Source organism: Choloepus didactylus, chromosome 7 (genome assembly GCF_015220235.1).
Source record: "Choloepus didactylus isolate mChoDid1 chromosome 7, mChoDid1.pri, whole genome shotgun sequence".
NCBI classification, from domain to species: Eukaryota; Metazoa; Chordata; class Mammalia; order Pilosa; family Megalonychidae; genus Choloepus; species Choloepus didactylus.
In genome coordinates this window covers 18,805,039-18,830,594 of record NC_051313.1, presented here as the reverse complement: position 1 = coordinate 18,830,594, position 25,556 = coordinate 18,805,039, and the positions used below count along the sequence as shown (strand labels likewise).

Below are 25,556 nucleotides of genomic sequence, written 5' to 3'. Positions count from 1 at the left end.
ATCTTCTTACTCTGAATATGTTTATAATATACAGATAAGTGTTTTTTTATTTAATTAATTTAATCCTCAGAAATCCCCCAGGTCATATTTAATGTTAGTTGAGGGAATTTTCGGAGACCCCTTTTTATTTGTAAAGAAGTTTTATAAAATACAATAATTTTGAGTCGCACAAGTGTAAATGCTTTAATTTTTGCTGTTTTTTAAATAAAATAATTTTCAAAACTCCTTTAAGTAGGCACTGACGTTTGATAATTTTCGTACTTTGCTATATCAATATCTTTTGATACAGGAGAATTGGGAGAAAATGGTTATTTGCATAAAAATACAATCTTTTCATTTCTAATATGTATTAAGCAGATGTCTTCTACCAACTTTCCCAAGATATCTCTGAAAAAACCTGTTGATCAAGTAAAGCTAAGGTTATGAAGTTATTGCAGTAAGAAAGAACCCCGCTTTAACAGAATCTCTCAGTAATATTTCAGAAGGGGAAGTTTGGAGGAGGAAACTCACAAGGTTTTATGGGAAATGCTGGGTGATTTCAAGGCAGATCTTGCATGGCAGGAAACTGGTTGGGATTGGGCAGAGTTTATGACATAATATCTTTGGGTTTGTTGGTAAAGCAAGAGTTTTGAATCAAGGGTAGAAGAGCAGGCTATTAGTCTTGTAGGTAAACTAGTTTAGTTGGAGCACAGTCTTAACTTTCAGAAACAAGGTTTTCCTGGAGCAAGCAATAAAGTTATATTTGGTATCTCTCAGTATTGTTTTAAATAGGGATAGGAAATTCTTCTTATTTCCAGCATTGTGTATCAAAGGGACAGGGAATTTTAGTTTTAGTTCTTACAGACAATAGCTGTGTGATCATAGTCAATTTACTTGGTTTTTCTGTGCCCTATGCCACTGCAAAAAACAAAATGCACAAATAAAAAACCAGCCTCATATTCTTCATAGAGTTATTTTGAGAATTGAACAAATTTTCACATATGAAGTACCCAAGACAGTGCTGATAAATAATATCATTTAGAATTATATTTATATAATTATTAATATAATATATTTATAGATAATTATATAAATTATATATAATTAAATATTATGTATTTATATGAATGAATAATTAAGAATTAAATATTATTATCCATCTGGATAATAATTGAGTTCAGACATTATTGCATTGAAGCTTTAAAAAGACTTCCACTTTGTCTCTCATACACACAGAAGGAAGGGAGAGAGGGAGGTAGGAAGGAAAAGAAAAGAGGTAGGAAAGAAAAGAAAAGAGAAAGAAAGAAAAGAGAAAGAAATGAAGATAGAGAACAGAAAAGGGAAAAGGATAGGAAAAATCTGCCTTGAGATATTTAATTTTCACAATATTTTGATTTAGAAAATAGTTGTCGCTGAGAACCTCTCTCTATTAGCTCAAATCCAGCAAGACATAGTCTGGTCTTAGACCCACTTATCTGGGGCTGGGTTTGAAAGATCATCAAACTCTGTGTTCTGGAAGTAAGTTCTTTATAATGAAACGGATTTGGAAATAACCCACAGGCAAAAAGCTTTGCAGGCCATTGAAGTTCCCCTAGGCTATTTACTTCCTTAGGCTTATTTTTGCTCTTTGTCCCAGGAAAAAAAAATGAGGAGGGAGTTGCTGTTCTTATATCTAATAATTTCAAATTCACATGTGATGGTTTTTTTTTATAAAAATCAACATGCTTTAATTTGCTTTTCTTTTCAAAACAAGTGTAGAAATAAAACGTATGCTAATATCTATCTTAATCTGTACTCTTGATAAGAAACTTTTGAAACTTTATACTGGCAACAGTGGGGGAAGTTTAACGCATCTCACTCTCTGGCAGCTATTTGGAGTACAAAGGATGGAGTAAGTGTTTGAAATAGGAAGTAATTTTCTAGTATTCCAAGCTCTTGAACTCTGAGCCTGGTGAAAGACATTGAGGCTAAGGAAACTGTAAACTATTCTAGGAATGAAACCCATGACAGCTGGATCCCATAAGAGTTAACAGGGACATGGTTTGACTCCACATCCTGGACTCAGGCAGTACGGTATTTTTACTTAGAGGAGACAAGCTAGGTTAAGAAGTTCGGTAAAATCATTAAACTAACTCCTTCTTTTAAAATCTAGTTATAGCCACAACAGTGTCTCTCCAGTGTAGTGCTCAGGCCTCTGCCTCACAGTCACCTGGAGTCATTATTAAAAATGCAGGTTGCTGACCCTTACGATGGGAGCCACTCTGTCAGAAGATCTGGGGGAATGTGTGGAACTCGCTGTTTTTTTAACAGGCTTCCCAAGTGATTCTTCATGCATAAAATTTTGAGACCCACTCTTCTATGATTACTTTATAAAATTACTGATGTTTAAGTATGGATAACTCCCAAGACTTAGACTTTCCATAGCTCAAAAAAAAAAAAAAAAAAAAAAAAAAATCCTGCAGTATTCTTTGGTCTGAATTCAAAGATTGGCATTCTTATCCAATAGTTGGGCCTGTACAGGGAAACCGTACAATAACCCCTTCCTAGCCATCACAAAAGACCATGTAAATCCACACCTATTCATCTCATTACAAATAGGAACACACACAAATACACGCACAAACACACAAAAATGCATGTTCACACACAAAATTAATCTAGAAAGCAGCTGTTTTACTTTTTAACAGGAAGTCTAAAGTGCACTGCCATTGATATACAGAATGAAGAAGAAAAGAAATTTGGCAGGCCCTGAATATTACATGGGGGTGGGTGTCAATTTCCAATTCTACATGAGGGTCCAGCTATTCCTGAATATGTTTTTACAGTTTTGCAATTGGAGCTCTACTACCAACTAGCCAAGTATAAACACAGACAAGACCCTTAACTTCATTGGGCCTCAGTTCATTATCTGTGAAGTTGGAGGTTATAATTTCTTAGCAACAGAGCCTGTTCAAACAAAGTCTTAATCAGAACACCAAAACACAAGAACAATGTTTAGGTAGTAGGCGACAGAGCAGGTGTTTGTTACAGAGGGAGGCAAAGCTGGTTGTCATTGGCCGGGGAGATGCACCTGTAGCTGGTTGCAGTGGGAGACAGGGCATGATGATGCTCCATCTGCATCCCATGCCCATAGTCTTGAATGTGCTTCCCCATAGAAAACTAGGTTTTGGAGAAACATGGTAGAAACACTAAGAATTGAGGTGAATTAGAAGGTCCCTTGAACCTAAAATTCTATGGTTCTAACATGGAATGGAATCATTATATCAGTTGCCTACTAGCAGTGAAATAATAAACCTAACTGAAAAATCCAAAGTATCGTAAAGTGACTACATGACATCAATTGAAAAGAAAAAATTTTACCCAGCTGGGCTGTTTCCATATCCAGATGCGTTGATGGCATATAAGCCCAGCAATAGAAAATGTGGGGTGTGTCAGAGCAGAGCAACTCAAATGATTCCAGGCCCTGAACAGTTGGTGTTCAGGCCTCATCATTTCTTACCTAGATTACAGAGAGAAAAAGCCATCTAACTCTCTCTTTCTGTATCTAGCATCTCTAATATTTTATTCACATACTTGATGGGGGAGGATCTTTATAAAAGTCAAATTTGATGACCTCAGACCCTTGTTTGAACCCCCGCAGTCTTGACAAAGCAAGAAAGCTCTGAGACCATTCCAGATTTGTAGTTCTTTGAACTCATTTCCCACCTCAGGAAGGAGTCTTGAATTCCAGTCTTTAGAATGTCTGTCAAGATCCCCTGCTCTTTCCTGCTTTCCTGCCTCCTTCTCTTTTGGATTCTTCTACCCAGTGCTCTTTCTCTCTGGGCTTCCTTCTGCTTCTTTCCTGAGCGACTAACTTCTATTCATCCTTCAAAATGCAGATCAAGCATTGACTTCTATGGGAAAATTTTGTGACACCACATCTCCCAGCTCTGGCTGCATTAGGGCTTCCTTGTGCCCTTCTCCTGAGACCCCTCACCCTCCTTTTTGACTCTCTTGCTAAACTGTGAGCTCTCAAAGGGTTGCAGCTGGTTTCTGTTCATCCTTGTACCCCTAGCAGATTGCTTCGAACAGAGGGGCTGCTTAATAAATCCCTTGTTGCCTGGATGAATGGATGCTCTGTGGGAACAGTAATTATTTCTGTTTCCATAGAAGATGAACAAGAGGGAATATAGGTACAACTCTACTAGACAAAAATTTTTTGAAATCTTTGAAAAAGTACTTGGTTAGCATTTCTACTGAACTGCCTGTCTGGATTTTCTAAATACTAAAAAAAAAAAAAAATTCTGGGATCATTTTAGGCCATATCTATTCAGAGCCAGGAGCATGATCTAAACAGTCTGCCAAATTCTTCTTCAGCTTTATAATTATATGTGCCTGAGCAGCATTGTTTGGGTAAAAGCCGTATTCTTTGTGGTTCAGGAGGAAGTTAAGGCGTTTTGGATATTTACATAGAAACAAAGAATTTCAAAACTGGAAACAACTTGAGAAATATTCTATTTAGCAATGGTTGTTGTACCCTGTCTTGTGGGGTCCTTGTGTACTAGGGTAGGAAACTGTCTTCCTCTTAAACTAGGGTGGTGATATCTGTTTTGCATGTTGAGAGTCCATGAAATAGAATGTAGAAACCAAGGCACTGACAGACTTAAGTTTCTTGGACACTAGATTTATGGCCTTCGGACTTCCACTGAAGATCCCTGTCCATTTTTCTATGAAAGACATTTTCAAAAAAAACATAGTAGACTATTTACTTTATGGCCAAGATAAGTTAAAATCATGTTACTTGTTTTCAAACACCAATTTAGAGTTTACGCCATCAAATTTAAGAAGCTGGTTAGGCTAAGCTTAATTTGCTTTCTCTTAGGAAGCAGCTGCCTTTCAAGATAATAAAATAAACACATATGGTAATATTTGGTCAGCTGTGGCTTTTAATTTAAATGTTTGATTTAGTGCTGTTTAGTTTTAGTCTGCTGAATTCCGAAGTATTCTCTGTGAGAGAAGCTTTCATACTTTGAAGCATTTTAAATGTTTGTTGTGATATCCTAGGTCTGGATGTCTTTCTGTTGCTCTATATTCCCTCAGCTTATCTATGACATGACACTGCTTTGACAATAGACACAGTAGGTTCTTTTTTTTTCTTGCAATTTTGTTAAGATATAGTCACATACCAATCATCGAAAGTGTATAATCAGTTGTTCAAAATATCATCATATAGTTGTGCATTCATCACCACGTCAATTTTTGAACATTTTCATTAATCCAAAAAAAATAATAAAAATAAAAATAAGAATAAAATTAAAAGTTAAAAAGAATACCCAAAACAAGCCATCCCCACCTATTATTCAGTTAATTTTTTGTCCCCATTTTTCTACTCATCTATCCATACACTGAACAAAAGGAGTGTAAGCCACGAAGTTCTCTACAATTATATGGTCACACTGTATAAGCTACACAGTTAATACACTCATCTTCAAGAATCAAGGCTACTAGGCTGCAGTTCAACAGTTTCAGGTATTTCTTTCTAGCCATTCCAACACACCAAAAACTAAAAAGGGATATCTATATAATGCATAAGAATAGCCTCCAGAATGACCTCTCGACTCCATTTGAAATCTCTCAGCCCCTGAAACTTTACCTTGTTTCATTTCCCTTCCCTGTTTTGGTCAAGAAGGCTTTCTCATTCCCACAATGCCAGGTCCAGAGTCAAGTCCCGTGCTGTCAGGGAGATCCACACCCCTGGAGTCATGTCCCACATAAGGGGGAGGGCATCAAGTCCACCTGCCAAGTTAGCTTAGAGAGAGGGCCACATCACAGTAGGTTCTCAATGTGAAATTTTTTAGAAGAAGTGACACAGATGGGATAGGCCATTTTCTTCTTTTGACAGGTGGAATTAAGTGACTTAGAAATTGACTTTGTTGCTCTAGCATCTCTAGGATATGGGTAAGATACCACCTAAAAAATCCATGGAACGCTTACGAGCTTAGAGGCTGAAAAGGGACCAACGTGATTAACCGATATCAGTGTTTTGGATTCCCTTCAAATTCATGGAAGGTTATGTAAAGTATGTAGGCTCTCCTTTTAACCCAATATAAGGCTCCTGATTTAGATCACTTCCCCCTATCCAGAGGGGTGTTTATTCCTAGTGGGAATAATGAGGGAGGCTGCTTTGCTGCCATGCCACAATAATGCATTTCTGGAGGATGCTAGAAAACTGAGGAATATATATTTCTTAATGTCTTGATGTCTGTGTGATATTATAGCAAGAATGATGGAGTCAAATAGACCTGATTTTGTTTCTAGAGCCTAACATTGAACCAACTGTGAGATTGTAGAGAAATTCCTTGAACTCATATCCTCAATCACTTTATCCATAACATGGAGGTCATAAAAGCTACTTCATAGTTAACTTGGAAATTTGATTAAATCAGACATGTAAAAAATCTGATATGTAATATGAACTGGATAATTATTAACCCCTTGTTTTTCCTTGCTATATCCAGAAAAATGTAATTTGTTTCAGCATCTAAGATTATATAATAGATTCCAATACACTAATTGACTCTGGGGGAAAAGAGTTTGTCACTTCTTTTTTTCTTTTTTAAACATACCCATGAAATTAGAATCAATGGCTATAAACAAATTGTTGCCTACTGATTTAGTTGATTATGCCTAACTGTGCAGGGCAAAACTGAACTTAATATGTGTTAGAAACCATGAATCAGAGAGCAAATTCTGTTTTATAGATGGTAGATAACCACAAAGCAATCAGGAAATTTAGTCTCTGGTTATACAACTACAGTAACTTGCTGCCACATTCTACAAATAAACACCAGGAAGAGAAGGAAATTGTGTTGCTATATTTCATTTCTTTGTTATCATGGCAGTTTGAGAGGAAGCAAAGATCCTTGAGGGCAAAGCATGCCTTTCATGCATTAGACGACCCTAGAACATATTCTGTCTGGCACATGATATAACTAATGAGTAATCTGTATAATGAAAATGATGTTTCTTGGAATAAGGATTGAGACACATGGTTATCTGAATAGCCTTGAGCTAGTTTTGCAATAAGTAGTTTTTCCTCTCCTAGAATATGTAATGAATATGTGTTACAAGTCGGTATTAATTAATGATTGAAGTACAAAAGACAATTTCTTGAGATTATGTCAACATATTTATCATGATAAATGCTAGTCAGTGTTGAATCATGGAGAGATAGATGACATCAATTTTCATTCTAAATGAAAATCATTTCATTTTATTAATGCAATGAATATTAACTGAGTAAATAGTAAAAGAACACTAAAATAAAGTATAATATCAACATGCTAGTTATGATGTGTGATTTTTGCACAATTAGAAAATACTTGAAAATTATTGAGAATACTCAGAAGGGTTATAATTATCAAAAATGCCTATTAGACCCAAACATGTCTTAAGACCTTTGTTTTGAAATTAGATTCTGTAGCAGGGAAGTATAATTATGTTCTTATAATACAGGAAATTGTAGGGAGTGTATTTTGAATACAAAATACATATTTTTGCAATCTCAAGCCCAAAGTTACTTCTTTTCATTTAAAAGTTCCAAGTTCTGGTTTCCATAATTGGGTTCATGTCTATTACCTTTGCAATTATGTTAATTATGTAACTGCCCTTGAATACCAAAAGGTTTAGTCAGTCTTTGAAATCTTTTTCACAATGATCTATTCCCCTTAGGGTCAAATTCAGCCTGCCCTTTAAACGGAGAGAAGAGTGCAAAAAGGCTACTTTCAATAAGATTTTCATAGTAGTCTGGAGTTTTATCTGCTGCTTTGCTCTAAAAATCTTTCTCCCAAAAACATTCCCAAAGTTCTTGCTGTGGAGATCATCTGTTACTAAGTTATGAGTAAATACAAACCTATTCTCTTTTGAAATACTCTGCTCATATTAACATATGAAGTGTTTCCTTTGAAATAACATTGCTGGTAGATAAGGTTGAGACACTTTTGGATATTTTTCATAGAGAAAAATGGAGGAAAATTCAAAAAAAAAAAATGTCCGAGTTCCTGGGGAACCCCAGGATGTAATCTACACTGTCATTCATGGACAAAGACAGCTTCCTAATTACAGGCCTGGAGCAGTTCAGCCTCTATAACTTGAATATATGCTTCTGAATCTCATAAATGAAAAGATCTTGTGAAACTTCATAATGTTTCTTAGAGTCTCTTAAAGAAAATGACTTGGGCCAGTAGCCAGGAGACAGTGATTTGTGATATATTCGAGAGATTCCATGTGAACATTGTGGAGTCAAGGAGTCAAGAAATCTTTCACTCTGTTCTTCTTAGAGGTTTACACAGGAGGAGACAGTGGTCACTTATCCATGTCTTAATCCCCAGAACAAGTGAATATACTACTTATGGCCAAAAGGATTTTGCAGGTGTGATTAAGTTAAGGATTCTGAGATGGGCAGATTATCCTGGATTATCTAGGTGGGCCCCATCTAATCATATGCATCCCTGAATGTGGAAAATAGAAATGTGTAAGGGGGACAGAGAGATATGACAGTAGAAGAAGAGCCAGGAGAGATTCAAAGCTTCAGAAAGACTCAGACCACCGTGTTGGCTTTTATGAAGGAAGTGGGTGGCCTCCAGAACCTGGGAATGGGCCTTTGCTGACAGACAGCATGGAAACAGGGACCTCAGTTCTACAACTGCAAAGAACTGAACGCTGCCAACAACCTGAATGATCAAGGAAACATATTTTCCCCAAAAGTCTCCAAGCAGGAGCATGGCCCAGCCAACACCATGATTTTAGACCACTGAGACCTCTGTGGGACTCTGACCTACAGAATTGTGAGATAATAAATCTGTGTTGCTTTAAGCTGCCACATTTGAGTTAATGTTGTATAACAGCAGTAAGTAACTAATACAATATATATGAGCACTTTTCTTTTTGGGCAGAAGTCAGTGGGAGGTATTTTTTTGCACAAGACCAGGAGGAATTAATGGAGTGAAAAAAATTAAGGGAGAAGATGTCATTGTACTTGCCCAGCTTCCCCTCTCGTTTTCCCTGAGAATCTGAAAAACTGATTTGGATCCTCACCTCAGTAGAGAAAACTGCGGAGGACAGAAAGTGAGGGAGTTATTTTTGTGAAAAAATGGTGTGAGACGAAGTGTGACATAGCATGGAAGGAAAGTTTGATTTCTCCCAGCTCTGACCTAGAGCAGGTTTGGTCTGAGAGTTGAGGGCAGCTGGATCCGGAGCTGGGTTCCCACTGAGAGCACCCATGGCTGAGTGGTTGAGGGAGGTCTTGAGGAAGGACAGATTTCCTTCAGAGATTTACAGGGGCCTATGAACTACCTTTATTTGATGCCAGTGCCATTTGAGACTTCCTTTCTACCACAGGTTTGTGAGGCCTGGCAATAAGTGGGTTGTGTAAAAACATTATCTTTATAATCAGAGAAGACTCAATTTACTAAGGAAGAATATTCATGTCCGAATATTCAACCATTTAAAATGATGTCTGCATAATACCACTGTGTAGATTTGTCATTATTTCAAAGCCCCTCATAGTGCACATGGTTTTCTTTATTTTTGTGAGTTTTTCACTTATATCATAGATTCAAGATGTTCAAAGTAAAACAAAAACAGGATGTAAGTTGAAAAGAGAGTGTAACAATGGTATTTTTCTCTCCCATGCATGTGTTATATTGGAGCTATTTTTGTCGTAGGAAATCTATTTGCATAAATATTGTTTAAATTGAATATGTAAATTTTATTAGAGCAACAGAATGTTTATTTTGGGGCTGCATTTTATGAACAACTGTAAAATCAAAACTGCGTTTTTTTGTATTAAGCCTTATTATGCTAATAAGTGAAAGTTAATATGTTCATTGTTAATTGTATAGGTATTGTTTATGCTATTTGGAAGATTCATTTACGTGGATGGTGTTTTAAATATTCAGCAGATAAATCACCTCAGTAATGTACTAGGGGGCATAAAACTGATACTCTCCTCTGTGTCTTTATGAAACTAGATAAAGGAAAGAAAATTTTGTCTGTGTTCACCTCAGCAGTCAAAAAGAAATCTAAGTCTCTGAGTCCAAATGAATGAAATACAATGAATTAAGGTCAACTGATTTTATTATCATTTATTTTAGACATCAGTATATGAAATAAAAGAGTTGGAAGTGAAATATTAAACATATTTTTGAAATTTTACAAATGATAATCAAACATTTACTCAGCTGGCCTATCTGAGCATGTTTTACTTTCTCTATTGAATGTGCACATTGACTTGAATGACAAGCAAGAAACTTCCAGGACCCAGAAGCTTAGGACAAACTGAACTGCAACAAAATAAATGTTAGGTAATTCAGTGTACAGAGTTTGGGGCCAAAATCTTACCAACAAGCTCTAACAAGATGACTTGAAGTCCCTCAGTGTACTTGCTTTCCGTGCTCACTTGCTCTGTGTGACACCTCTCCAAAAAATCAAGCTTTGCCTCCCCAGGCAAATTGTCACTTCTTCCATCACTTGACAGAGCCACCAGGCTTTTCTATAATTCTACCCTGATATAAAAAAGACAATTTTATTTATTTTTGTGAGTTTTTGTGAATTATGGCCTAAAGAAATACATTGATTCCCTTTGCTATATCCTTAAATTCATACTTGCTTTCCATAGGGTCAAGGTTAACACCAAGCCATATGCAAAAATATGCGTATTGAATTACCTAATAATAACATTATTTGGTCCAGGAAAGCGATAAAATTTTCTTGAATGTCAGATATATAAAATAAGATGTTGGCGAAAGTTAATAATGTGATGTATGTGCTTGCCTAATGGTTATAAAACTCACATTAACATTTCTTCAGTTCTCATTAGCTAAATATAAGGTAACTCCAATAATGCTTATTATGCCATTAATTTTCTACAAATTTGTTATGCATCTTACCTTGCATAAAGAATATGTTGTCTGGGTGTTCTTTTTTTTCTCTCAATTTTGACCTTTTTTTAAATGAATTTAAAGCATGTTGTCAGATTTGATCTCCTTTTTAGAAACATTGAGATTCCTTGCTTTATATTGTTTAATTATTTGATTCTTAATTTATTATTTTAAATAAGTAAATTACATGATTATACAGGGAAACAGTCTTTTCTGCTTAGTATATTTTTCTAGAATTAGCTGCTAATTAGAACTTCTAAGTTTGTCTTATAGCATGAAACTATTGATATCATTAGTTTCCTCAGCACTTCCTCATTATAATTTAAAACTATGGCAATATATCATGAATTTCTTCTTGTGTTTGAGCAACATTCACTTCATATTCTTTGATACTTTATTGATATACAAGCAATTGTAGTAAAGGTAGACTTTAATACTCTGAAGATTAAAATATTGTGGAAAAATAATGTTTAATAGAGATATATTAATTTTATATTCATAAATAAGGTGTGTATATTTCTATGCCTAAGGAATATTTATTAAAATGTCTCATGGTAATCCACACACACACATATGCACACAGTAACTCATGTTAAGATTTCATTACCTGACCATGGTGATACAAGTGTAAATTAGAAATGCAAATAAATAAATAAAGTAAAAAGGTAAATAAATAAAGAAACCACATGCTCTAAAATAACTATTCTGGCAACAATAAATTATATATATATATATTATTTAGAAAATAAAAAAATTATTATAAAGCAAAATCTCTGACATGTGGCCAAAAGCAGTATTCAGAAGCAAAGCCTACCTCTTCAGTGCTTTTGTTATGTAATAAGAAGAGAAGTAAGACATCAGGGGGTAGAGAAAAGAAGGAGCAATAAATTAACTCAAGAATTCAGCTCAAGAATCCAGAAAAATAAAAGAAACATAATACTTATCATACTCTTTGTAATCATTGGCCATTCTCTGTCTCTCTCTGTCTCCTAGAGATCAGTTATTTTATTCTGCTCATCTCAGTATTTCTGAAGCCTGTCCAAATTTTAAACATGAATTACTCTTTCAATAAATGTTTACTGACTGAATGAATAAAATGAAATAAACAAATGTGACCAAAAAATTTTAGCTAGGGCAAAGCTACTCTATTCTTTGCTCATAAAAATACTATATGAATAGACTGAATAATTTTAAGTCCCAAGGAAAGGTCATTTTTAAGAAAAGCGTCTATAGAAGAGCATAGTTTTGACTGCTGGTAGCTGAAATTACCAAGCTAGCTAGTGTACTCAAAGTCATTTGGGAGAAAATTAAAATCTGAGAGTGATCCAGTTATCTATTGCTGAGTAACAAACCACCTCAAATTAGCGTGTAAAACAATTTTAATCTGCGTGCAAATTCTGGGGATCAGGAATTTGGACAGGGCTTTTCAAGAATGGCTTGTTGTTGAGCAGTTGTATCTGCAGCCTCAGTCAGGTAGGCTTGAATGGCTGTGGATGTGAATCAAATGGTTTGGGCTTCACTTACATGTCTGGTGTCTGGACTGCAACAACCCAAGGGCTGATCTCAGCTGGGACTGACACCAGAATGCTGCACATGGCCTGTCTTTGTGGCTTGGGCTTCCTCAAAGCATGGTGACCTCGGGGTGGTTGTACTCCTTCATGCAGCTCAGGGCTCCAATCAAGTATGTTCCTGACAAGAGAAAAGCTACTTGGTCTTTTATGATCTTACCTCAGAACCTGCAAAACATCACTTCCACAATAATAAGTAGCTGGTGATAGCCTTCTCTTTTAACTGATAATACAAGTCCCATGCTTTTCCACAAACCAAGATCTAAAATGCTAGCACAGTGGTAAAAAATTGATGAGGTACTTGAAAATTAATGGGACACAAACGCTTTTGACTATGACTTGTGATTGGGATTTGGTATTTATGATGTTAGATTACTTGCCTTCTTTTAAACAGAGAATAGCTGGTCTGTGTGGGAGGGAAGTTCAATTGCAATGGATAAGAAAGAGAGAAACAGAAGAAATTTTAAAAATCTTCAGAATTAATATTTAAATAAAGTACATACTACAAAATCCACTGCAGTATGCTAAAGTTCACAGAATGAGTAAAGGTTCCCACCCGCCCCAAGAAGTATACAGTTGCTGTGCTGATATGAAAGTGCATGAAGAAAGTAAGTGTCCAAAGCTGCATAAATATTTGCATCCCCATGAGAGTGTGAGAAAGTGTGTGTTTCATGTTGTGATTGATAGGATCGCTTTCATGCCCCACTTTGAACTCTTAGGAGGAACTTTGGAGTGTCCTGAGGGTCTGTCTGCCTTTGTATGGCAGAAACTCTGTTTTCTTAGAAAATAATAAAGAACACTGTTTGTACTCTCTGTTCTAAAAAGGTACTTACAGTTTATGGGAATTGGGGAACTTACTAGAAAAATCGCAAACTTTCTCAAATGTCTCATAAGAAATATTCAGCTTTACCTTGAAACTTGAGTCATTGTTTTTCCTTTACTTCTGAAAAAAAAATATATATGTGTGTGTGTGTGTGTATGTATATATATATATTGAGCTAGGAAGGTCTGTGAGATGAAATTTGCAGATTCTAGTGAGATCCTTTTATTTATTCTTATTATTTACCAACTGGTAAAAGGGATTCCGTGAAGGCAAATCTGAAATGCTATGTAATTCATTTACTAGAAAGCAACAATTTCTTTGTGTTTGAAAATTTCCCCAATGAAGCAAGATGCCTTGAAGACTTAATTGAGTAAGTATGATCTGATAGGCATCCAATTTCTGTTGTCATTTAAGTTAGGGAATTTTAGAACTGGAAGTGTCAAATAATAAAATTCTACATATATGTATTTAGTCTCCAAAATATGTTAAACTTTTTGTTTCATCTGAATCACGAAGCAACACAGAAAAGTAAGGAGGAAAATTTTTGAAATCCGTATGGTAGGGATGATTTTAAAGCTCACTTAGGTAAATTATTTGTCCAAGGTCATACTTCCAAAAGTTTCAAACTGAGACATCACTTCAGTGTTTTTCAATTCCGTAGTCTATATTTTTTGTTTTTGTTTTTGTTCTCAAGAAACAACTATTTTTAAAGTAACTCAGTTGGTTTGAGGTAGCACCGGTTAACACTGAAGTCTCCTGTCTCTTTTTCCATTGTGTTTTCCACTGCGTCACTCTTACCCTCCCTCTGAGTAAGTTCTCAAAGCACTCCATGTGAAATGCACTTTCTGATGGGCTGGCAGTGACATTTTTCAGGGGCTAAAATCACAAATATTTCACTTTACTCGGATATTCCATATAGCAATGCTGATTGTCTTTTGAGGCATTTCATCTGAGAAAATTAAGTGTAAATAATATTGAAACATTAACTACCGTGTATTTTTTGACACTAATTTCTCTATTTCTACATTTTAATAGGTAATACATACTCGTATGTATATAAGCACACAGACATACTCACATATATATGTACATATTTGCATATATACAATTTTTCCTTATTTTACACAAATGTTAACATATACACATTATAAAAGCACATTATAATTTTATTTAATGTAACTTGAAGACAATTCCATGTTAATGTATAAAGAGTTTCCTTCTCCATTTTTGTTGTTGTTGATTGTATTTCATTGAATGGATGTTCTCACATTTGTTTGGCAGTTAGTTTAGAGATTAAATGCTTATTCTAGTGTCAGACTGTGTAGGTTCAAATCTTGGTTTTACCAGTTCTGTAACGTTGAACAAGTACTTAATCATTCTGTGCTTCAGAATTTTCCTCTTCAGAATGAAAATAATAATAATAATATGCCTACCTCATAAGGCTGTGTCAATATTGTTTTGAGGATTAAATGAGTTAATACACATAAAGTCACATTGCAGAATTCTTGGCATTTATAAGTAAGCTGATATGTGTTAGTTGTCATCTCCATCATTATCACTATTGTTATGTCTATTATTACCAATCCTTGTTGATGGACATAAGGCTGTTTTCAATCTTTTTTCTACTACAAACATTGTTGCAATGAATAAGTGTGTATATAGATAAATCCCATATGTGCATGTATAATTGTTGGATAAATTTCTAGAGGTGGAATTGCTGTGTTAAAATGTACATGCATTTGTAATTTTAATAGCTATTGCCAAGTTGGTCCCATGGATTTTATACCTCCATTCACCAATGTGTAAGAAACACCAGTAGAGTGTGTTATCAAACTTTGGGGTCCCTGCCAATCTGGTGGGTGAAAAATGAGTATATAGAAACTTTTGCTTTGCTTTTCTCTTATTATGAATAAAGAGACTATGTTTTCACATTCAAGAGAAAATAGTATTTCCTTTTCTACACACTTAAAATCCTATCAACAAAAATGCTTTTGAACTTATATTTAATTCCCAAAATTACTAGCAAAGGAAGAGATAATGCATAAACAAATTCTATATGCCTGGCATAGAACAGGGAGTATATGTTTACATGTTTCTTTCATGAATTTCTTGTAACAACCCTTAAAAGTAAGACATTTTCATTCTCTTTTAGGCATAAAGTAGTTACAGAGTTAAATTAATTTGTTCAAGGTCCCATAGTAAATATATGAACTAAGATTAGAGAGTGGGTTATTTTCTTTTTCTGAAGCACATGATCTGTGCAGTACAGATGCAGCATGCATGTATGAGGGTGTTTTAGTGTGTGTTTGTGTGTCTGTTGATGTGTGTGTGCTCTAAGAGGGAGTGGTTAAAAAGGTGGACATAAATCAAGGATGCACCTCAGTATTGCTAAAGTAGTGGTGTGACCTTGAAAAATTTAACCTCTTAGAGACTCAAGTTCTTTATTATAAAATAGAATAATAAAAATAATAATACTTACATTAAAAGATATTTGGAGGTTAAATAAAATGATTATGGAAAGTGCTTTTTAATTTCCAAAGTGCAAGCAAATGTTAGTTTTGATTATGTATGGCTCAGTAATTTTTTCCCCTATTTTTTGAGGCCTGCTATTTAAATATAGCTATTTTATCTCTATCTTGCCTAAACTAATGGCATATGTTTTAATTTTGAAAGTCTAAAAATCCAGATCATACTGATTTGTTGCGATGATATTGTAGTCAGAGAACTTGTTTTTGACAGGTACAAAATTTGGGAGCTTGTTTTACGCAATGCCTACAATAACAAGAACAGTGAGAACAGCTAATATTTATTAATCATTTACAACATATCAAGCACTATACTAGATCATTTAATTGAATCCTCATAACAACCTTATGAGGTAGTTACTATTGTATCATTTCTTTTTCTTCAGATGAAGATTTAAAACAAAGAGAGATTAAGCTATTTATACTCTGGTCACACAGATGGCCTAGCTCTAGAGCCTGCACTCTTTTCCACTATGCAATATTATCTTTTTGATACTGTCTGTACAAGTGATTTTCTCTCAATGAAATTTATTTCTCTTTCCTATATGTGCTTTAGCTCTAAAACCACAGCACAGGGAGCAGGTGTTATATAGATACTATTCTAGTGTCCTTCATTAGAAATTGCAAAGGATTAATCCTAATACTTAAGCAACCAACTATTAATGAACTAGCTATAAAACTTAGCATGGTGAAATTGCAAGGTGCCCAGTGAGATCATCTTGTCCTACCTCTCAGCAGATTTAGGAACTTGTCTATCAACCCAAACCAATAGACCTTATTTATAAATATTCAAAAATATGATACCTTAGGAAGTAGCTCATTCCATTTCAACAGGCCTAGGTATTAAAAGTCAATTCTTACACAAGATCAAAAAATACTCCCCGCCCCAAACACTTCCTTATATATGTTCTAAATCTGCATTATAATAGAGCAAGTTTTCTTCCTGTCATACGTGATTGACATTCAAATGCTTAGAGAAAACAATTGTGTTTTCCCTAAGTCTTCTCTTTTTAAGGTTAGATACTCCTACTTCCTTCCTAAACCTTGTTTAGCTTTTAGAGCCATCAGCACCCTGGTCACACTTCTTTGGATGAACTCCAATTTGTCAACCACTCTTAAATGGTGGTGTCAAGAATTGATCACAGATCTCTGGATGTGCTTGGACTAGCTGGGGTCGCGGATGGATCATTTTTCCTATACTGTACATTAGGTGTCTTAATATAGAGAGAATGTTGAGTTTGCCAATATATGAAGATATTTTGAAAATGTATTTATGACTTATAAAATATGTATTAGTGAGAACTTGCACTATTATCCTAGCATATAGAAGCTGAACAAAAGTAATGCCGTAGAGTTGATTTATGTGTGTAAATATCTAAGTTACTTAAGTATTGATTTTCCCCCTTCAACTACAGAGCAAACTTCTCAAATGCTATATTTCATTATTTTAAAGCAAATGCATTTGTGCTTCTATAGTACAGTAAGCCCCTACAGTAAGTTTGAATCACAGAAAACACAAATAGAGACAGCCTTTGGTTTCGGTTTTTAGGACTGATAAATAGAAAAATAGAGAAACCAATAAAGATATATTTTTAAAACAATGGCACAATATCTCATAGGGGAAGTACAAATTTGTGCCAGCTTTTTATGCCTTCTACAACTGTAACACATTGAAATGATATATGATGTTGAATTTTGTTAAAATTCAGCAGATATTTATGCAGGCTCTAAGATGCTTATGCAAAGTACCATAGGGAAACATAAAAACATGAATAACATCTGAATCCTGCCATCATTATGGTCTGTCTCAGAAACCCTAAGAATTTAAGGAACATTTAGAATCATGAGGTAAATATCATTGTCATTAGATTTTTAGTGTGATGTGTTTATGGTATTTTAATTTTGAAAACTATCCTTATTAAAACAATATGACTAAGATTGTTTATTTGAATATATAGCATGTGAGGTACCAGGTAAGGCGTTTTATGTATATTTTCTTATTTCATTCTCAGAACAAACTCTGGGGTAGGTATAATTCAGCTCATTTTAGTGAAAGTTAATGGAAGTTCAAAGAATATAAATTACTTTTCCAAGGACTGTGAAGCATTTAAAGACAGAGGCTGAATCCAAATCAGTCTGGACAGTCTCCAGGAATGGGCCTGATCTTTTATGTGATTTATAAATGTCTCCAAAATTAATGGGCATGCCACATAACTAATACAACTCTTTACCTGTTCATTCTGGAGGAAGACTCGTGAATGTATTTTATTAGCCTGTTGCTTCTCCTCTGAAGTGTGACTTGGTTTACATTCCACCTTTGAGTGTCCCAACTTCTAAAATTCACAGCTAACTTCTAGTGTTGTAACAAAGAATCACTTGCAGAGTTCACAAATGATGGAAGAGAGAAAAGGGAATAATGGTAGATCAATAACGTTTATCGTCTAATGAAAAATACTATTCCAAAAGGCTGGTGTACTGGCTTCTGCTTTGGGGGGAGATAAATTGGCTGTTACTCAAAATACCCTCCATCTTAATAATGTATCCTGAAATTGGTTGAGCTCATTTTAAACATGCAGCACTTCAAGCTGTATTCGGTGGGCCATCTTCAATTAAGGATTGCATATGGGTGAGATGAAAACTCCATTTTTTAAAAACCCATTCCTTTTTATCAATAAAGGGGGAAAGAGCATAAAAAAGCCACATACTCTCCAGGATAATGAATATTCTTAAAAGACAGAATCCTTAAACAATGAAAGGTAAATGAAAATTCTGATTCAAATAGAAAATAGCAGTGCTTGTATCTGTTTTTTTACGTTCCCATAAATTTCCACAAGGATTTTGTATTTTGTTTTTATGCATAGTCATTTTTGTGAAAATAGTAAGTATGTTTCTCTTTAACTTAACGGAACTTGAATTTAAATGTGTCCTGCTATTGTAATCAGCATCAATGTTGTGTCATGAACATGCAGTTTTCCATTTTCTTGGCAGAGAACTTGTTGAAAAAATTATAAGCCCTCTTCAGTAAAAAACCTATGTATATGTAAAACCATAACTTATGGTTTATTTGATTATGTAAATGTTTATTTATGTAATGCATATATATTTCTGTTGTACTATATATTTCCACGTAAATTAATCCAGTCTGTAGCAAGAGTACTAATGGAACATTTCATCCAAACATAAGTAAACAGAAGACAAACAGCTGTTGCAAAGATCCTGGTTTTCAGTCTGGGCCTGATAACACAAAGCAGTGCAGAGAAAAACTTAACTGCTACTATTCTCACATCTGTTGAGATGGTAGTTTCAACTCAGCTCTTGATCAGTGTATGTCACAAAGCAGCAAGTAGTTCTCTAAGCCAGAAAAATTATAGCAAACCTTAAATACTACTTTATTGTATGGGATGTTGTGTTTCTAAGTGTTTCATCATTTTCTATATAATGTTTGGCAAATATATTCATAGGCGATTTGTATTTTTAAGTGTCCTAAAATGGATCTAAATGTTTGGAGAAGACATGTGAAATAGAAAAAAAAAAAAATCCATTTTTGGGGGGTGTGTTTTAAAGTTTGGTTTATCTACCTCTTGACTTCTTATTATATAAGAATCACTAATTGTCTGGTTTTCAGTTGTAGCCAAAAGCATCTTAAAATTCCATTTGCTTTGAATCATAGCTGATGATTGGAAAATTCACAGCCTTGAATTGGGCCTTACTTTGTTCAGAGGAAATAGAAAGCTTATGTGAAAGATAGGTTGGTATTATGCAAGTTAATATGCAAGAGAATAAATAATTTAATAAAAATTCATGTGGGAATGCATACTGGCCTCTCAGTTCCTCTGGATATGTCTCTCACAATTGCTATTTCCCTTCTGCCAATAAAAACGCTATAATGAATATCCCTTGGCATTACCTACGAGAAACATTGGTTATACATGCTGCAGGCTGTGAGAATTTGAAGAATTTTGGTGACATGTGGGGAGAATAAAGATGGTAGAAGAGTTTGGTGAGCAGTTGGACTGGGCTGTGAGGACATTGATTAATCAATCAGTTAGGGATGATACAAATCTCAGTCTTTGGCCCTGTCACATTCAGAATTTTCACCACTATTTAGGATACTTATGTAATCCAGAGGAATGCAAAATTTTATCAGGTTGTGCTGATTGTAGTGGCCAAGTCTAAGAGCAAAAATTTCCAAACTCGGTACTTTCCCCAAACCAGTTCTAATGGCTGGACATATGAAAAGGGCATTGTTATTGTTGACAATAAGCATTATCAAAACTGTGCTGTCATACAAAAAAGGTGGTGGTGGGGGAGAGTTGATGAATAAAAGAAAGGAAAGAAGGCAGAAAAGTAGACAGGAAGGAATGAAGGCAGGCAGGATCCTTCAAGACTGTCTTTGTTATATCCTCTGGATTACATAACCTGTTCTTTTGCCTTCCAAGTCAAACTTTCTTGAATTTATTTTCTCTGTTTGAGATCCACGACTCCTAGTCCATTTTCTATGCCTTAAAGCTGATATAACTTTTAAGGCTTCCCTTGTAAATTTTTCCTCTTCCCTAATTCACCATCCCTTTGCACCTGTTCTATTCTAATAAGTATCAAGCTTTGAAAGAAGAGAAACATGCTCTTAATTCGATGTTATAAATGCATAGACGAGTATAACAAAACATGAAGTAGAATACTGTTTCTATGTTAAAATACTGTTTCCATGAATAGCTGCATTAATAAAGTCTTTTGCATTTTTTCCGAGTTCAGGCTCTAGGGCATTGGGATCTAGAAAAAATTGCTTGCCCTGTTTGTGATACTAAATTGAAATTGACAGATATGTTTGATTTGTCCTTCTCAGTATTACAAAGCCTTCTCCTCATTTGATTTTAGTGTCTCCCTCCTGAAATATTTGCTCTGGTAAGCAAAAGCAAATATTAGGTTTTGCATCCCATTTAGTGGCGTAAGAGTGACGATAATCTGACATCAGAGAACCAAATATTTCAGGCATATTTTATGAAAAGGATTTCCTCTTCAGATATCTTGTCCTCAATAGGTCACCTACCCTTTACCTCTCAGTTCATCGGTCTTGAGACTGGAGTTAAAAATAGAGACTAGAACACAAGTAGCCTATACTATGTAGTTTTATAAAGCTTAGTTTTATGAATTACCTTTAGCCTTTTCCACTCACGAAGGAAACTTTCCTGCCTCATTAAATCTTTAATGCAGTGTGCTGCATGCTCACATTACTTGTGTGACAGTAGGTTATATATTGCGTCGTAAGTATAATATTCCTTGCAGACAAGCTGTTCCTTTCCCCTGAAGGTAGAATTAAAGCAGGTACTCATGGGTAACTGCTACTCAGGTTGCTCTTTTCTTAATGAGGTGAATTTGAGGATCAGGTGAGTGAAGGGCTTAGCTCACATATCATCTCCAAGAAAGGATGGTGCTCCTCCTTTTCCTTCCAGTGCCTTCTCAGTTTGACAGCTGAATCTCCCAGAAGAGAATTTCTCTTAATACAGATGGAGTGAGAAGTAGAAGCCTAGGTCTTTTGCGGCCCTTCCAGACTGGACTGCTCTCACTAAATTCATTTTCTCTTTATATTGAAAAGAAATGCAACTTTCATCTCTGGTAAATATAGTCTAATCCTTCCAGTAAATATAAGAATTGCCTCAAAATGAACTGAAATTGCACTTTCTTTTACCTGTGGAAAACTGTATTTCTCTATGCAATGAATGATGGACATTTTTAGTTCCTAAATAGCAGGAGCAAATGAAATGTTCTGCTAGTTGTACATACAACGCTCTGTAAAATTACAGAAATCAATATTTTCACCCAAATGGACCACTTTTAAAATTTCAAAGATAAAATTAATAAATTAAGTCAACACCTAAGGTTGTAGAAAATAAAGGTTATACACTGAAAATTAAGGTTATAAGCTACCAATATCATGTTATATGTTGTTAGAATCCAAATTCTTCAGTGTTAATGAATGAATTTGTTTATACAAAATTCTACCTGTTGCAATTCATTAACTCTCTTATTTGTTCTGGTTGCCATTGACTCCTTGTCAGACTTCAGGAATATCACTTAAAAACCCTTGGCTAGTGAGAAGTCAGGTAACCAAAGAAAGAAAACCAGGGTTTGAATGGTTGGGGAGTTGCAGAGATGAGGATTCCAGCAGGAAAATTTAGTTTGAGTAAATCTAATTAGCAGAATGGAGAGAAATAAAAAGAGGCTAGATCAGAACTTCCCAAACTTTGATACTCCTGGTGTCTCCTTATTTTCACAGTTCCTCCAGGAATAAAGGACATCCAACAGTTTGATTTAAATGAGGACCTGAAACATAATATACATTTATGTTTTAAGGACTTAGTAATCATTTGAAAAAATATCATAAAATGAGATTAACTTTGGGCATGTGAATGTTTGAGACATCATTAAACAAATACTCAGGGCACAGAGCACAGGACTAAAGACGTAGATTGAGGAAGTAGTTACAAATGTAGTTGAATCCATGAGAAACAGAAAGAGTTTTCCAAGAAAGTCGATATGAAGGAATAATAAAAAGGTATTGAGAACAGAGTCTTGAAGACATCCTCACACTAAGTGTAGAATAAGAAAAAAAATGTATCTATGAAAGAGAGGTATGATGACTAAGGCAGGAGGAATGTCAGAAAAGTTCAGTGTAATCGAAGACAAGGGGATCAAGAGACTTAAGAAGTATTATATGTCACATAAGACTAAGAGTAAAACAACGAAAGAGCTTTAGTGGTTGCTAGGTAGAGTTTATAAACCGTCTTTCAAGAAACACTTTTAAGGTAGTTTTAAAGGTGGAAGACAGGTTGCAGGGGACAAAATAGGAAAGGATGGATGTATAGGAATAGAAAATGAGGATGATGCCCCAAATCTCAAAATCTGACAATGAAACAAATAAATAACCATAGATAATAGCTAAAGGAGACAATATAGTCAATTGATGATTGGCAGCCCTGTGCATATTTGATTTTATAGAAGGAGGGAAAAATGGGCTACTATAGGGGGCTATGGGAGATTTCTGAAGTCAAGATGTGGACGACCCAGGTAAAGGTGGCATCTGGAACATGTAGAAATAGACAGAGAAAAGGCAAAGAATTCTTCATTGAAAGCCAAAGGAAAGGACAACTTATACTCTGAATATACACAAAGATTTTTGCAACAATATCCATCAGGAAAGAAGGTGTTGCCTTCTCATTGACTCATTGCAAAGTCTCTCAGACAATGGGAGGTACTTTGGGAAGACACATTAGCTGGAAACAGCACCATGAAATGCTTGACTTTTTCTTTATGAAGAGATGAACTTTATGGAGTTGAAGGAAGAATAGAAGCAAAGGAATTTAACAGAGAATAAGTAATTTTATTCTTAGGAGTACATCTTCTAAATTGCAGGATGATTTCTTCAGTAACTCTTTCTGAAAATCACTTAAATAACATCTTTAGGATGAATGTAAAAGACCACAATCTTAATCTTATACAAGTGGGTACTTGTGGCTTGGAAAAAAAAAATCTGGTAACAGTATAAGGCACATTTTCCACATGGTCTATTTTTCACACAACTTGGAGGTAAAATTGATTCATTCATGAAACTTTTTAGATGATTTAAAAAATGGTTCCAATAATGCTTAAGCATGGATGTCAAAGAGGCATGAAGGAGTTTGGAAAAAATTGTTTCGTAAAATATGAGACTGAAAAAGCAAATTTTCATTGTTATTAATATTATTCCTCAGGAGAATAGGTTGAATTAATTCTATTCATTGCTTTGTATTTTTATTAACATTGACCTGTGTAAGGCCCTTCTCTTTTTCTATATATCCATTTGTTCCTTTTTTTCCCCTTCCCACCCACATCTTCTCCCATATTATATTATTTTATATACCATGTCATTTTATACCTTTATAAATAGATGTGTAAACTACATTAATAAATCAAATATTGTAAATGAGATTTTTTTCCTATTTCAGCTATAGTGTTAAAAGTTTGGCTCTTCAAATTAGACATACTTTGGCTCTTTTTATTGCCAAAATGGGAGCATATCTTTGACACAAAGTTCCTTGTATTGGAGTGCATATTATAATTTCTTAAATTAATTTAAGAAAATAAGAATTAATTTATCTTTTTAATTTTTATGGAAACATATTTCAGAAAAAAATAATAACATGTAACCAAAATTTTAAATATTCAAAATATATTTAGAAGCTCAAAACTTTTGGAATGCTATAGACCTATGTCCCAATGTTCTTCCCAAACCCAGTCCCTACCACTTATTAAACATTTTTATTAATTTAGAAAATTCTAAGTTCAGTTCTCTTTGAGAAATATGAAACATTCTTCTCTGCTGCTTTTCTAGACTCCTTTCACTGAGGAAATGTCTAGCTCATTTTCATAAGCACACTATGTGAAATTTTGGATGCTTCTCTTAATAAAACCAAAAACCTTTCACTTAGGTTCACTCCTCATTATTCACAATAATGCCAAGTGCTATAGTCCAGGCAGATATTTATTGTTTTATATTCAAAATGACATTAGAGTAGAGCCATTTCTTAGTGGAGCCAGGGAATAACAGTTTTCTGAATTTTAGTTCCTTGTAGAGCTCCATGTAATGAGCTCTTAGAAGACATTGTGGAGCTGCAATTTAAAAATCCTGTTTAATAAGAGCGAGCGTGTGCCATTCCCTGTGGAACAACTCTGAAGAGGAATCAGATTTCCAACTCCTCTATCCCGTGCATCTCCAGGAATTGCTTTCAGGCCAGGGTCTGCCGTGAAAGGCTGCAGAGAGCCCACTGCTGTGAAAATGTGTCTCTGCCTATCAGCCTGGAGGAAACAGCAGAATACAAATCATCAGATTTGTTTTATGAATGTCTTTATTTACAGCGCTGGGGTGGAATCTTAATAAAAAAGAAGAACTGCAGCATTGGCATTGAGTCTGTCACTCACACCTCCAATTTTGATTCCTGTCCTATAAATGCTCTTGCCTTCCTATTTCTTTTTTTTTTTTTTTTTTAATTTCTACAAGGTTACTGTCAATGTCAGAAAATGTAAAGATCAGGCAAACATTTTGTGGGGCTTGCCATGTGTTTTAGAAGGAAAATGTTTGCCTAATGAAAAGGAGATAATAGCATTCATACAAACTAATCTTATTTGAGTGCACAGGGTAAAGTATACCCTCTTTGTCATATATGATTGAATTTTATCATAATATAAAATCATTTTATAGTTTATGTATTATATAATATCATAATGTAAATATTTGCTGCTACACTTTTATTTTTCTGTGACCAACAGTATGGCCCAGCTTAGCTTATGGTCCATGAAAAGTACATGTCAAATGGAGTGATGTCTTTACTGAAAGCATTCAAGCCCACAGAAAATCAGTGACCCTCAGGGATGGCTAGAAATGTCCCAATTTTGACATAGATCCTTCTCTGTTTGGAAACTGTAAAGCTCAAACTAGAGACTCGTAAGATGACAGGAGAGGCTGTATCTGGTTTCATGGAACTTAACCTATTTCAGGAAGCCTGCAATGCTGGGGAAAATAATACATGAATTTATATTTGTGTCAGGCTTGCAGTTGATGGGTAAGGTTCGTATAAAGGTTACTTCTAAAGAAACGTCTATCATTCCCATTCTGCACTCCCATGATTTCTGCATCTTCCAAATGCTGTCTTCTGAAACAATAAAATGATTTAAAAATAGTAAGTAGAATATGATTTAATAGCCCATC

General features: G+C 34.8%; 1 protein-coding gene across 2 annotated transcripts in view; it reads left to right on the top strand.

Moving 5' to 3' along the window:
* Positions 1-25,556, top strand: part of LAMA2 (laminin subunit alpha 2) — a 535,576-nt gene that overhangs the window by 258,900 nt on the left and 251,120 nt on the right. The window lies entirely within an intron of this gene.